The 12,443-nt window shown below is 47.7% G+C and overlaps 1 protein-coding gene across 3 annotated transcripts in view; it reads right to left on the bottom strand.

Moving 5' to 3' along the window:
• The window catches only part of PALM2AKAP2 (PALM2 and AKAP2 fusion), an 843,707-nt gene that overhangs the window by 260,612 nt on the left and 570,652 nt on the right, over window positions 1–12,443 (bottom strand). The window contains exon 1 of one of the 3 annotated variants that reach the window (XM_085641258.1): window positions 9,026–9,231. The exons of the other annotated variants lie outside the window; for them this stretch is intronic. The gene's annotated coding sequence lies outside the window, so the exon portion shown is untranslated. Of the gene's footprint in view, window positions 1–9,025; window positions 9,232–12,443 lie in introns of those variants that run through there. 3 annotated transcript variants of the gene reach the window in all.

Here is a 12,443-nt window from a genome sequence, read left to right as displayed (position 1 = left end):
GAAAAGGGGGTATGTTTTTAGGTCTCGCCTGACCCAACGCATGTGCTGGTCTGGCGAGACTAATTGAGAGGGCTCCAAAAAGTGCTACCAGGCCATCCTAGAGCTACAGTGCATGTGCGCGGGCGCGCGCGACGCGCTTTACCGCGATTACTTTCACTTTTGCGGCCGCTTTGATGTTTGATCGCAATCACTTTTGCGAGGTCTCGCTTTTTGGACCTTATAAGTAATTAGTAATGCAACTGTTGCATTGCTAAACACTTATAAGGTCCCAAAGGCGAGACCTATTGGCTATGCCAATGCTTGTTGCTTCTGTTGAACAAACAGATGAGTATACTTTGCCAGTATATGGCATGCAATCACCCAAAAGGGCAGTGTGCGCATATAAACTACATGCAAATGTTATTTCTGTGACCTGGTCACGTGTTGGGTATTTGGGATCTGCGACCAGTTCCAACATGCTTGCTTGCTAAAGGATTCAAATACCATGTACAGGGTGAGAATATAAGATGCGGGGGACATTAAACAAACAATTCTGCGTGCTCTTGAGTGAAACCAAGTTGAGAAAGTTCAAGTCAACCCTCTTTGCTTCTATTTCTGTTGACCCCCATTGCCATGATTTTTTTAATTGAATTTCTGACGCTTCTATTTCCTTTTTGCCTCGGAAATCCTCAATATTTTCATAATCAAACTGACAAAAAAAATCAGTCCTGTTTTATTGAACTTGTTTTTTCAGCAAGAACCCCCCCCATGGAAAATGCAATGATCCTCAACATTCACACACAAGTCAGGAATGGAGAAATGTCTAGCCGGAGACGAGTGATTACCAAAACACAGAGGAAGTCAAACCGAAGACCCTACATCAGGGTGTTTAATAGTATGCTGACAGAGGGTGTCCAAATAACTGGAGATAAGGCAAGGCAAACTTCTTTCTCTGTCTGCCCTACCTGTACATAGTCCCAGCTCCATTTCGAGACAGTGTTGACAAAATGGTGTATCTGCTGTCCAGTTTAAGTGATGGACCTCAGGGAATCGGCATAGATCAAAATTCAAGAATTACAACAGCTGGTAGTAAGTAGTGTTAATGCTTCTGTTGTAAAAGCTCAGGTCTTCAACCAGATTACATGACCACTCACCCCCAAGCCTACCCACCTCCCGAGCCTAAGCAGGCTTCCCCCGCATTGCTGTAAAAGCCCTTACCGAGGAAGTACGGTTTCCCCAGGGCTAGCACCAGGGCGTGCTATGAACCAGGCCAGTATAAGGAAGGGCTATGCTGGGTCCTTACTTTTGAAGTGAAATGACCCACCCTGGGATTCATACATGTCGCATAGCAGAATCGAACCCGCGCAGTCGAAGGCTCTGGAAGCTCAGGAGAGTCACGGCCATGCTGCGTCAGCCCCTGGTGGCTCTGTAACGAGGGCCAAGGAAGAGAACTCAACTAGGGATCCTGGTTGACTCTCACCTCAAAGTGATCAGCCTCCTTCTGACCTCTCAGTGGATCTGAGGTGCCCTAACCAGGCCTGCAGCTAAGTGACAATGGTGACTGTGGAGTGACTTGAATGCCCCATAGCTGTTTATCCTTTAAAGAACACATTGCCCCAGTTGCCAATCTACCCTCTCTCTGCACTGATCTCTTTTTGTCCAGTCCCGCTTTTGTCTTCCTCAAGAGGTTTCATTCCCTTCCTCCTCCCCCGCTCAGAGGCAGAATTCCAAGTGAAACGCGCAAGCTAAGCCCTGTGCATTTATCATCAGCGGCATTAACGCTAACATAAGGCTGGAGAAATCTGAGAAAAATAGGCATTTAGGAAGGAAGGCACCAGGGTGGGAAAATAAAGCCCTCAAACGGTTATGGATGGTATTTTTCTGGGAGGATCCTGCTTGAATTTAACACATGCCAGGTACCACTGTGTGCTGCGCAAGGGCTCTTTAACAGCAAAAATACGGGCTCCATGATTTAGTTTACACTGGGGGGAAACTCTCATGGCAGTTCAGTGGCTGCCTTCATTTTATTGAATTCTTCAAGAGAGAGGGGTTCAATTCAGCTCCATAGAGAGCATTTTCAGCCAGGGCCGTTTCTACCATTAGGCAAGACTAGGCGGCCGCCTACGGTGGCAAAAGGGGGAGGGTGGCAAAAAACATGAGTTTGGGAATATCTAAAGCATTAATTCTTCTAGCCTGGATGGCAAGGGGAGAGAGGGATGGTAGTAAAAGGGAGGGGGCTGCATTTTTCAATTCTCGCCTAGGGCGGCAAAACACCTAGAAACGGCCCTGTTTTCAGCACATTTTGCAGCAACGCAGAAATGCACCTGCTTGCTAAAAATAAACTGAGCAGGCCCACTTGATGCCTCCCAGAAGAGCTGCAGCACGGGCTGATTAAATCCTGGTGAAATAAAAAAGAACATAGCCTTTGAGCACGCTTCCATGGGTTAGGCCATGTCCATGTATGCGAACGAAGGGTGCTGCGGAGTCGTGCGCCCTGCGTGGCTGAGCAATGCTGCAGAGTGACCGGCTGTGCATTCCTCTGATCTGCATTGCTGTTACTTTAGAGATACCCTCCATCCAGTAAAAGATTCCAGTACAAGTCGTCGCAACAGTGCTCTGTCGTCAGCCTGATCCTATCATGGGGATGGAAATGCCAGCAAATAATCGCATCATCTTCGTCATCATCCTTCGCCGCCCTCTTTAGGACATTCTGTGCCACATGGGGACTCGTTCACCTGGGACGAAGGCCAGGTATTAGCAATCACTTTAAATATTTAGAATGTGGAATCTTATGGCTTCAACTAGTTGAAGGTGCAGGGCTCGTTATCCCTTTTGAAGTACCAGAAGTTATATTTTGACTATCAAAGTAAGCAGCCCAATTGGAATTATGTGGCATGGTTGACTAAATTATGTGAACAAAAAGGTACATTATACAACATGATACAGCACATTCTATGGCAGCATTATTTTGCTAGTTTATTTTAAGTCACATAAATAATGTCTGAGCAAAAGTCTTCACCTCATTGGTGCCAATTTGACACCTGAGTACAGCAAGCAGCAACTTAAAGGCGGCCAGTTAACCTTGGTGCTGTAAGCCTGGCGCTTTTTCAAGTAACTTTTGAACTTTCTGAGCTAGAAATATTTTGGCTGCTGAAATCTAAAAATTAGGTACCAGTTGATGGTTTATGTGGCAAATGTAGTACACCCATATTTATGCGGAAATGTTTTGGCCACAGAATTGCATAATTCCAGTTGCCCTCAATATAAGACGCAACAAGGCTAGGAACTTGAAAGTGCCTTCTGGTAAGGATGCGTTTTATCTGATTTTAAGTTTGTAACTAAAATTATAACTGTGACTCTTCAAAACTTATGTATATGGTAGCAACACTCCATACCGACAGGCCTAGTCTGATTTTGTTTTTTAAAGTCATTTCTTATGAGACTGAAGGAGAGGGGATGATGAAAGAACATAGCCTGAGACAGAACACCTTGAGAGCTACACAAAAGAAAAACAAATGGCAGATGTAGGTGGTTTTTTAGGTCTCGCCTAGTGACGCAGCGCGAAGCGCTGTCGCTAGTGAGATCTATTGTTGTCGACTTGCTTCGGAAGGGGGACAGGACATGTGCACGATCACAAAGGACTGCAATTGTGAACGCGTTCGTGAACACGTACGACAGCGTTAGATTAACTTGCAGGACAGGGGATGTGCACGTGTACGGCTGGTTTAAATAGGCGGACACGTGCACAGAGACCACGACTGATCGAACTTCCGGCAGCAAGGGGACCAATAGTTCATTTTCCGTGATTTCGAAGATACCAAGTTTTGCCAAAGCGCAATAACTTTGCGTCAAAATAAACTATTTAGTTTTATGCACATCGTGTTACAGTTTTCAATCCGATAACTAAGCAGTTGACAGGCTTATCTACCACTGCTTATCGCTGCTTAAAATCATCCCCCTGGGGCAGAAAGAAAACAATATCATGCGGAATACTGGAGAGGAGGCGGGGCTGACCCTGCTTCCTGAGGGCACAGTCCACAATGCCGCAGATCACAGGCAGTTATGGGGGAGGGACAAACGGTTGTAAGAAGGCTGAGGGCCAATTTGGCATGAAAAATGTTTGAGTTCCTACCCATGCCAGGCGCACCCAACCCTCCCTCCCCAAGGTGCCGCAGTACTCACAGGGATCTCTGCCATGGCCAGCATCATCTCTTCCATCAATCATCTTCTTCCTCTATAGCCGCTCCCATGGGTGCAGGTGCTCACACGCCCCGGCAGCAGGGATTCCGTGGTCGGGGCTTGAGGCGGGGAGGAGTGGCCACGCGCCGGGACTCACGTGATTCTTGTGATGTGGCGGTTGGGGTCCGAGCAGCTGGCATGGTAGAGGACGCGCACCCTTCCTACAATCCGCCACTTGCTGGGATGGGGCGGAACTGCTGTACACTCACCCCCGGCCCGAGCGGTTGAAATCCCTGCCCTCAGTGCCGGATCCGCGGGAAGGCAAAGGGGGGTCTACTGCGTCACAGCCAAACCAACTGCACAATGTGCTGACACAGGAAGGGGGTAGCCCAACTAATGCCCGCGTACAGCAACAGCATCGACGGGCTGGTAGATGGTTGGTGACTGGAGATAGCTTATTGGAGGCGCAAAGCTTCTAATGAGAGGAAGATTGTGTACTACAGGTGCCCCGCCATAGACGCTTCACTTATCCCGGCTCTAGAGGACGCGTGCAGGTGTGGTTCTTCGCTTGCTAGCTCTTACGTTGCTCTGCGACCACTCCCTCCCCCGGGAATGCTAACTAACCTTCGATTAATGAGGAGTTATGTGACTGTATTCGGGGGATATTAGATACTTCGAGTACTGGGAAGAGATATAATATGTATTTGGGTTTTCTATATGAAGAGGACGTTAGCACGTTTCACAGGGAGTATCTGGACTTATATTTACACAGTTCAAGCAAGGAAAAGAAGTAGATGCATATGAGTTGACTGTCTGCTGTCTATGCTTTAACACGTCTTTCTGTTATGTAGACTGCTTTGATACAGATGTAGTGCTTATACTGTGGTTTTCAATCTTAAACACTATTGATGAACCGGGAGAGGTGTTAATCCTTTAAGGAGTTTGTTGCTCCACAACTGGACTTGGTCAATATGGAAATTTAATATCAAATAACACCTCAGAATTAGACGTAAAGCACATTAGGCTTCGCAGTGAAGACTGAAAATTATTAAAATGGAAACCATGAAGGTTTATTAAAAGTGTAAAGGCATTGCAGAAAGTACAAGCATTTACAATGCAATAGGTCTCTCATTTACGCGAGTTTGAGCTATTCACATTGCAAATAACAATGCCTTTTATTTTTGTTTTCGTTTTTGAAACATAAATAAAAGGCATTGTCATTTACAATGCCAATAGCTTAAACTCGCGTAAATGCGAGACCTATTGCATTGCAAATGCTTGTTTAATAAGGAAATGTATCTCTAATAACTTGTCCACCCCTATTCCCTTTCATAAACAAGTGCATGGAATAGATTCACCTCAGAAGTTATTACTGAGGTTGATGTCAGCTAGCAAACGGCACTCTCTAATACCAGCGTACAACAAAAATGAGACGTCATCGATGTGCGCATTTGCGCTTTTGGCTCAACGGATGGGGGCTTTCTTGAACCACAGACAGTAATGTCTCCATTAGGAAAACTACAAAATCACTCAACAGCATAACACACTGTTATAAGCAGGGCCACTGGAATTATTTGATTGTGCTGCCACTGCCGTTTTCCGCATAATTATAGATCTGACACATTTGCCACACATCTCATCATTTGCTGCATAATCTGTAGATTTCAACAAACAAAAATTTTGTTTCTAGTGCAAATTGTTCAAAAGTTAATAACAACGAAGCGACATGTTTTGCTTGCAATGGAAAGCCTTTTGCAAAGGTTGACTGGTCACATTTCTGTTGTTTATTGCTGCATTTGGGTTCTAAACTGGTACTCATGAGGTGCAACCAAAGCCCAGACGAGTCTTAAGAAGCGCGTAAAGGACAAAATAATAAAGTAATAGTATCACAAAATCTTGCACATTAAGCCGTATCATGTGCCTTTTTACCGCATAATTTACTCAGCCATACCAAATAATTTGGCCCTCTCCCGCCACATAATTTCAGGTATTCTGGTTATAAATCAACTTCAGCCCACCCCTGCAGCCGTACGTAATAACTACGGCAGGTTGAATGAACGTTTAAATCACGCTTCTCTGAAAGCCCCAATTACAACTCCGACTGCACTTTGTACGATTAAGAGGAGCTCCGAAAATAGCGATAACTCGCTTAACTCCTCACACCGCCAAGTGCAACCATCCTTGGCAGGTGGCTGGAAATCCACCTCACGCCGATAACCACATAATCACTGCCTTTAGCATGCTCTGTGGGAACCCGGCTTGAATGCTAAAACAACTCATGGGTTAACTGACAATAATCTTGTTTTTGTATAGCGCTACGTGCCGCACTTCAGCTGTTTTAGGAACTATGAATAACACAATGAAACTGTAACCCAATTAACCACTCGTAAGGATGGAAGGCTGAGTACGGTTTCAACTCCTGACCTTCAGGGTACTGCATTTTACAGGCGGACGAATTTCAGCTCACTGAGCTATCGTTCCAGAAAAGTTAATGTTAGTTTTCTCCATTCACCCATCAGCTGTAGCGGGACTCGGCCTTACTGTGGGCTCCATTTCACGCACTGCTAGGCCTAACTCACGCTGTGCACCACTAAGGATGCACTAAAATGCGGGATAAAGACAAGTCCAGTCTTGCACAAGGTATGAAAGGATGCAAAGTATCTAGTAAGAGACAATAAAACATCTTCATCCGGGGAACATAAAGTTAAAGGGCTCCTGTAGGCACACTGAATGTGGCCAGAGGTTGACATGCCTAAAAAAGTATGGGAACTATGATGAGTGAACTAGGGGTGGGGTCAGCATATTTGGTGTCCCAATAGCCTTCACTCACTTCAACCACTGAGTGTAGGTGTGATCCTGCCCCAGTTATGAGACGCAGTGGCGTAGGAAGGGGGGTGCGGTGGGTGAGGGCCACCCCGGGTGTCATCACTGAGGGGGGTGACAAAATGGCAATAATATGTTTTAAACATCTTTTTGCCATTTTGTCAAGCCGGGGTGATAAGACATTTTCCGCACTGGGTACCACCTGATCTTGCTACGCCACTGGTGAGACAATGGTGGGCCTTGACTCTCCATCTGGAATTAGAAAGTACCTGGTCCCACTTACCTCTCCCACAGTCCAAACCCACCACTTCTGGAATGTGTGGTGATGTCCTAGAAGGGCCACTGGAAGAGCGAAGCGCAGCGTCTCCCCCCAAGGCCTGGGATGTCTCACCCAAGCCGCCCAGCCAAATCTGCAGGATGTGGTGAACCCAAGAGCACAGCCAGGAAATAAAACAGGACGTGCACTGAGGGAAGTTTTCTTTCCAAGCCAACAGGATTGCTTTTCCCCCTCCCTCGCATATAATTATTTTCACCACCCAGCACACACTTTAATACTTAGAACAACCAAGTCATGTCACAAATTATGCTGCACTGAAATGCCGCCCCCACCCCCCCTCTCCAGCAAGGCAGCGGATGGAGAGTTCACTAGGATTCACTGACACAGTTTCCTAGCAGGCAGCAGTAGAGTACGCTGATTATTGCACTGGCAGCCTTGTGCCAAGTGTCAATGTGACACACAGATAATAGCCTTTTTTGTTGCAAATTCATTGATATCGTGGCTTTGCGACCTTCGGGGTTTGTTTTTAGACAAACAACAGAATACTAAATCTGGTAGGAAAAAACCCATTATGCATGTTGACTGTTTAACACAGATGCATATACTACATTGGCGCCCAAGCAGTTGTCTGTGTCCAGTACTCCCATTAAGGGGTTGGAAATGATAGTTGGGGCATTTGAGAGATAATGGGGGCACCTACAATGGGTAGGCACCACCACATTTTTTCAAAAACACCAATGATGTGTGTTTGCTGCCTTCTACTCCTAATAACGACAAAAAAAACCTCAACAATGAATAACGTAGATCTCCAAACGGTCTAAGCCATTTACCACGAGTAGATGGTAGGTTCCGAGAACGAGAAACCCCTGTGGTGGCGGGTTATGTCCTTTTCCTCTGCGTCCCAAAATGTGTCTCCTCTGCTGCACTACAAGGTTGCGGCTGCCCCAATGCGCCAAACAGCGCCATTCACTTTCTTGCACAGGGCGCTGCCTTCCCTCCCAGGTATGTTTAACAGCTGCGAGCTCCAATAGGGAAAAGTAAACTTAATTTGCAACTGAAATTATTTCTTTTGGGGCAGGATTTTAAAAATCGCACCATTTTAAATTAAACTACTCAAAAATAGGAAGAAATCCAGAAAAAAAGTCGGGAAGGTCGGCAAACATGATGCATAATGTATTTTGCCCTGTTTCCCCGTTTTGGGTCCATGCTCGGTCTGCGAGTGCCTTCTCGGGGAAGGGGGCTTAAGCCACAGCCTGTGTCCCTGCGGCTCTCAAGGGGACGCTGTAGAGAGGAATAGAGGGGGCTGGGCGGGGCAGCGGGTAGGGGGCTGGCACGATTTCTCTGACAAGCCTTGGCACCCTGTCCATGTTTAGAAGCAAGACTGCCCCAAGTTCCTACACTGTGTTTGACTCAGACCGTAGAGTCTGAAGTCCCACACACGCAGTGTTTGTCACATACACCCATTTAATGTTCACATCCGAGCATCACAGCCCTCCACACACACAGCTGCCCAGATGAGTAGTGTTTCTGTTGCCAAGCCGCCAAGCAAACAAACTGTCCTACTGGAAAGGAAACCAAAGGGCAGCGCATTCCTTTACGTGTGTCAGTGAGGAAAGGTCACTCTGCCCCCCTCCCCCTCTTCACCAGTAACACCTAGCTCAGACCTACCGTCATCACCACCCCATCTCTACCACCCCCATGTCCCACCCTCATAAGTCTCACACAGCCTGCTTATAACGCAGCCACGAGTCTGTTTACAGCACTCACTTGGAAGCGGGTCCCGTCGCACTCGGGCCCCCCTGTCCGGGCAGCGGGCCCCCCACTGTCCGCCCTCCCTGTGCTGCAGTGCGGGGTACAGCGCCGCGAGGCCGCGGCCGGCCCTGTGTCCGGGAGCGTGGGAGCCCTGGAGGGGCTGCGGGGATGCTGCTGCTGTGCGCGGCGGCTGCAGGCGGGCTCTGGGCAGCGCTCCTCTCTACTTGGATGACATTGCGCGCCCTCCTCCTCCTCCCCCCGTGTCTCCTCCTCTCCCGCGGCTGATACTGAATAATGAATACATGAATGGAGCTGGAGGCCTCTCTCGGCTTCCCGTGCGGTCACGAGCGGCGTGCCGCTGCTTTCATTCAGCCCCGGACGGCAGGGCCTGGGAGTGTGGGGTGGGGTGGGGGAGCCAGCAACAGCAGAGGGTTCATGGAGCCTAGAGCAAGGGAGAAAACGGACCTCTGGCTGCTGTTCGCTTTATAAAATGCAGGAATAATCAGAGGATCGGTGGGTGGTCCCCTCTGGGCCCCGGTGCCACTGCGCCTGCTGCACCATGGGAGCTACGCCCCCGTGGAAAGTGGCAGCAGTGCGCACGTATACTGGCAGGGTCGCATCCCCAGGTCCCGCGGTGTAGCTCCGAGAAGCTGCACTTCTTCGTGAGGCGCAGATGTGAGTACCGGCACTTTTCAAGCCCGGTGCCGCCCAGGCATGCTGTTTTCAGGAGCGCATACCAAGGGATGCATTTTGCCTGGGCCGTTATTTTTATATTCTTCAACAATATAAAGCGTCGGGGTGAATGCGGAAGATGATGGCCACCAAAGAGTTCCACTCGTCACGATAGCTCGGTGGGTCGAAGCACCGGCTGCAGGGTGTCTACCACCTGGTGATGCTCTTCCCGGAAAATGAATTCACTGCCGATCTTCCGGGGTTGCTAAAAGGGCAGATGCTAACCTGTGCAACAGCAGCATTTGCTGTGCTTAGCACTTTGAGGCCCATGCGATGCTGTTGTGGGCGCTTCAGATTTCTGATTTTGACTAAATTTTTGGGAGGAGATAAGATGACATGTCCTTTGGGGGAGGATGATTTACAAATGGAGAAACCAGTTGGAGGAATATAAACTGGGGGCCAGGGCGAAGAAGGAGGTTTAGGATAATGTTGGTGGCTTACTGATAGCCAGCCACCCAGCTGCTTTCTACAGCCTTAGATGTACTTTTCTAAAACGAACCAGCCAATGGGAAGGCATGGCAAAAGTGACCAATTGCCCAGGGCCCCCACCTTCCAAGATTCCACTGGGAGAGCGAACTTTCTCTCCAGCTCACTTCTGTGTATGTCTGGATCTCACCTCTTAACGAAAAACTCAATATTGTTTGGCATCGCAGGAATCGAATTAGCTGAAAATGGGGAATAACAATTCCAAGTTGTTCCAAACAGAGGCCCCCAAATAAGTTCTTGCCCAGGGCCCCCCAAATCCTTAAAATGGCACAGCAATCAGCCTGATTCACATTTTTTGTGCATTTAAATTGAACTTGGGTGTGCAAAAACTGAACTTTATGACTGTAACTTCCAATTCCTGATTTACACCATCAGAACTGGTGAAACTGTATTTTTGGGAAGTGTAATTATGAGTGTCAATTCCACCTGTGCAGTGGAGAATCTGCATTCTCACGCCAGGTGTTAGTGGTAGGGTTGTTTACGATTTCTGCTTCAGATACTCTTTATACTGGAACCGTGGGCGGATCCCCGGGCCTTCCTATCAATGAAAATAACACCAACACTCTAGTCTTTTGACCTTGTGATCAAAATAATACAAACGTCAACATTTAACAAGCATTGGCAAAGCCAATAGGTCTCACTTTTGAAAGAAGTTAGGTGGCCTTTTGGATGAAAAGCATTGACAAAGGAAGAAAAATGACTTGCCCCACTGTGATGATGTAACAATAAGTATGCAAGCACATGCACATATCTGTTATGATGTTGCGACAGCCATTTTTTGTTTGCTTTTCAATCAATCAATCAATCAGGAGCTTGTAAAGCGTGGCTATTCACCCGTGAGGGTCTCAAGACACTTTTAATTTAGAAATCCAAGGACGAGGGCAACCACTTTAGAACAGCACATTTTATTTTACAAAAAGTGAGCAACCTAGAAAGAAGAGGCTCAGTAGCAAATGGATCTACAAAAAAACCCAAACATTTGGACTGGGAGGTCCAGGGGAGGCACAGCAGAGAAAGGAAAGCAACTTAACACTGTTGAGTAGCTTGGAGCAACAGTGAAGGACAGGGGAGCAGTGGGTGGAGGAAAGTAAAACAAAACAACAAAAAAGGCTTTCACAAGTGGAGGGGTGGAGGAATGGACGACCTGGGTGGGGAGCACAGATTTGAGGGAAGAAGCAGCACATGCAAGACAGACTACAAAAACACATGCACTCCCATTGAGTATTGAAAGCAAAAGAAAATGTAGCCCCTAAACATAAACAGTGGAAGGATACAAGTCATCCAGTCACGAGGATGGTAGTAAAGCTTTGGTCCAGAGAGAAACAAACACAAGAAGAGTTTTTTCATCATTACTGAACACGCCAGGACTTTGGCAGTCCGATTTGAACACCATGTCAGAGATTATCGCATTTAATGTGTGAACTATTCAGTTTCTGTGTTTGCGGCCTTTACCTCAACCCACAAGATTCACACAATTTTGGGGACAAACGTGAAGTCTCCTGTTTGGACTGCCATTTATGTCAATACAACTTTGAAAGAAACACAACATTGAACCTTAAGATTTATCATCCAATAATATCAAGACTAGTGTCTATTGGACAAAGTAATATTTGCCCTGAAGAAGTCCCCATGAGTTGGGATGAAACGCGTTTGCCGTGTGATCGTCTCTTTTAGATATGAAAAGACTATTAAAAGAAAGAATGTAGAGGGAGGAGCCTAGCGCGCAACCAAGATGGCCGCGTAGGTGCGAGGCTCCCGAGGACCTCCGCAACCTCCTACGTTTATCCTGTCTTCATCCTGAATCGGTTGAGGGGACTGTGTCGGTGAACCTGAGCCGAGGTGGTACCCGTTTTCCGTTTTAGAATCGGACCCCGGGTGCCGTGATGAGCATCGACTGAAGTTTGCGTCCTGCTCCTCTCCTGACCCCGGACTTGAGTTTGGGGGTGATCCAGTGGAGAAGTGAATAACAACGGCGGGACGAGCCTGGCGAGCCGCGTACCCCACACTTTCACTTTCGCTTTTGAGTCCCCTTGCCGTCATCGCGAGTGGGATCACGGCACTTCTTTGTGTGGTGGTTGCCTCGCTGGGGGATCCTGCCTGCCTGCGGGGACCTGCTCCGCCTTCCTGAGGTGACCTCCGGGGTCCTCGGCCTCGATTGCTCGTTCTCTGCTGCATGACTCGTGGGGGTGCGAGATACAAGACGATGGCCACGAAG

This window comes from Triturus cristatus, chromosome 2_2, assembly GCF_964204655.1.
Source record: "Triturus cristatus chromosome 2_2, aTriCri1.1, whole genome shotgun sequence".
NCBI classification, from domain to species: Eukaryota; Metazoa; Chordata; class Amphibia; order Caudata; family Salamandridae; genus Triturus; species Triturus cristatus.
The sequence above is the reverse complement of the archived record's forward strand: the minus strand, read 5'-3'. Positions and strand labels throughout refer to the sequence as shown.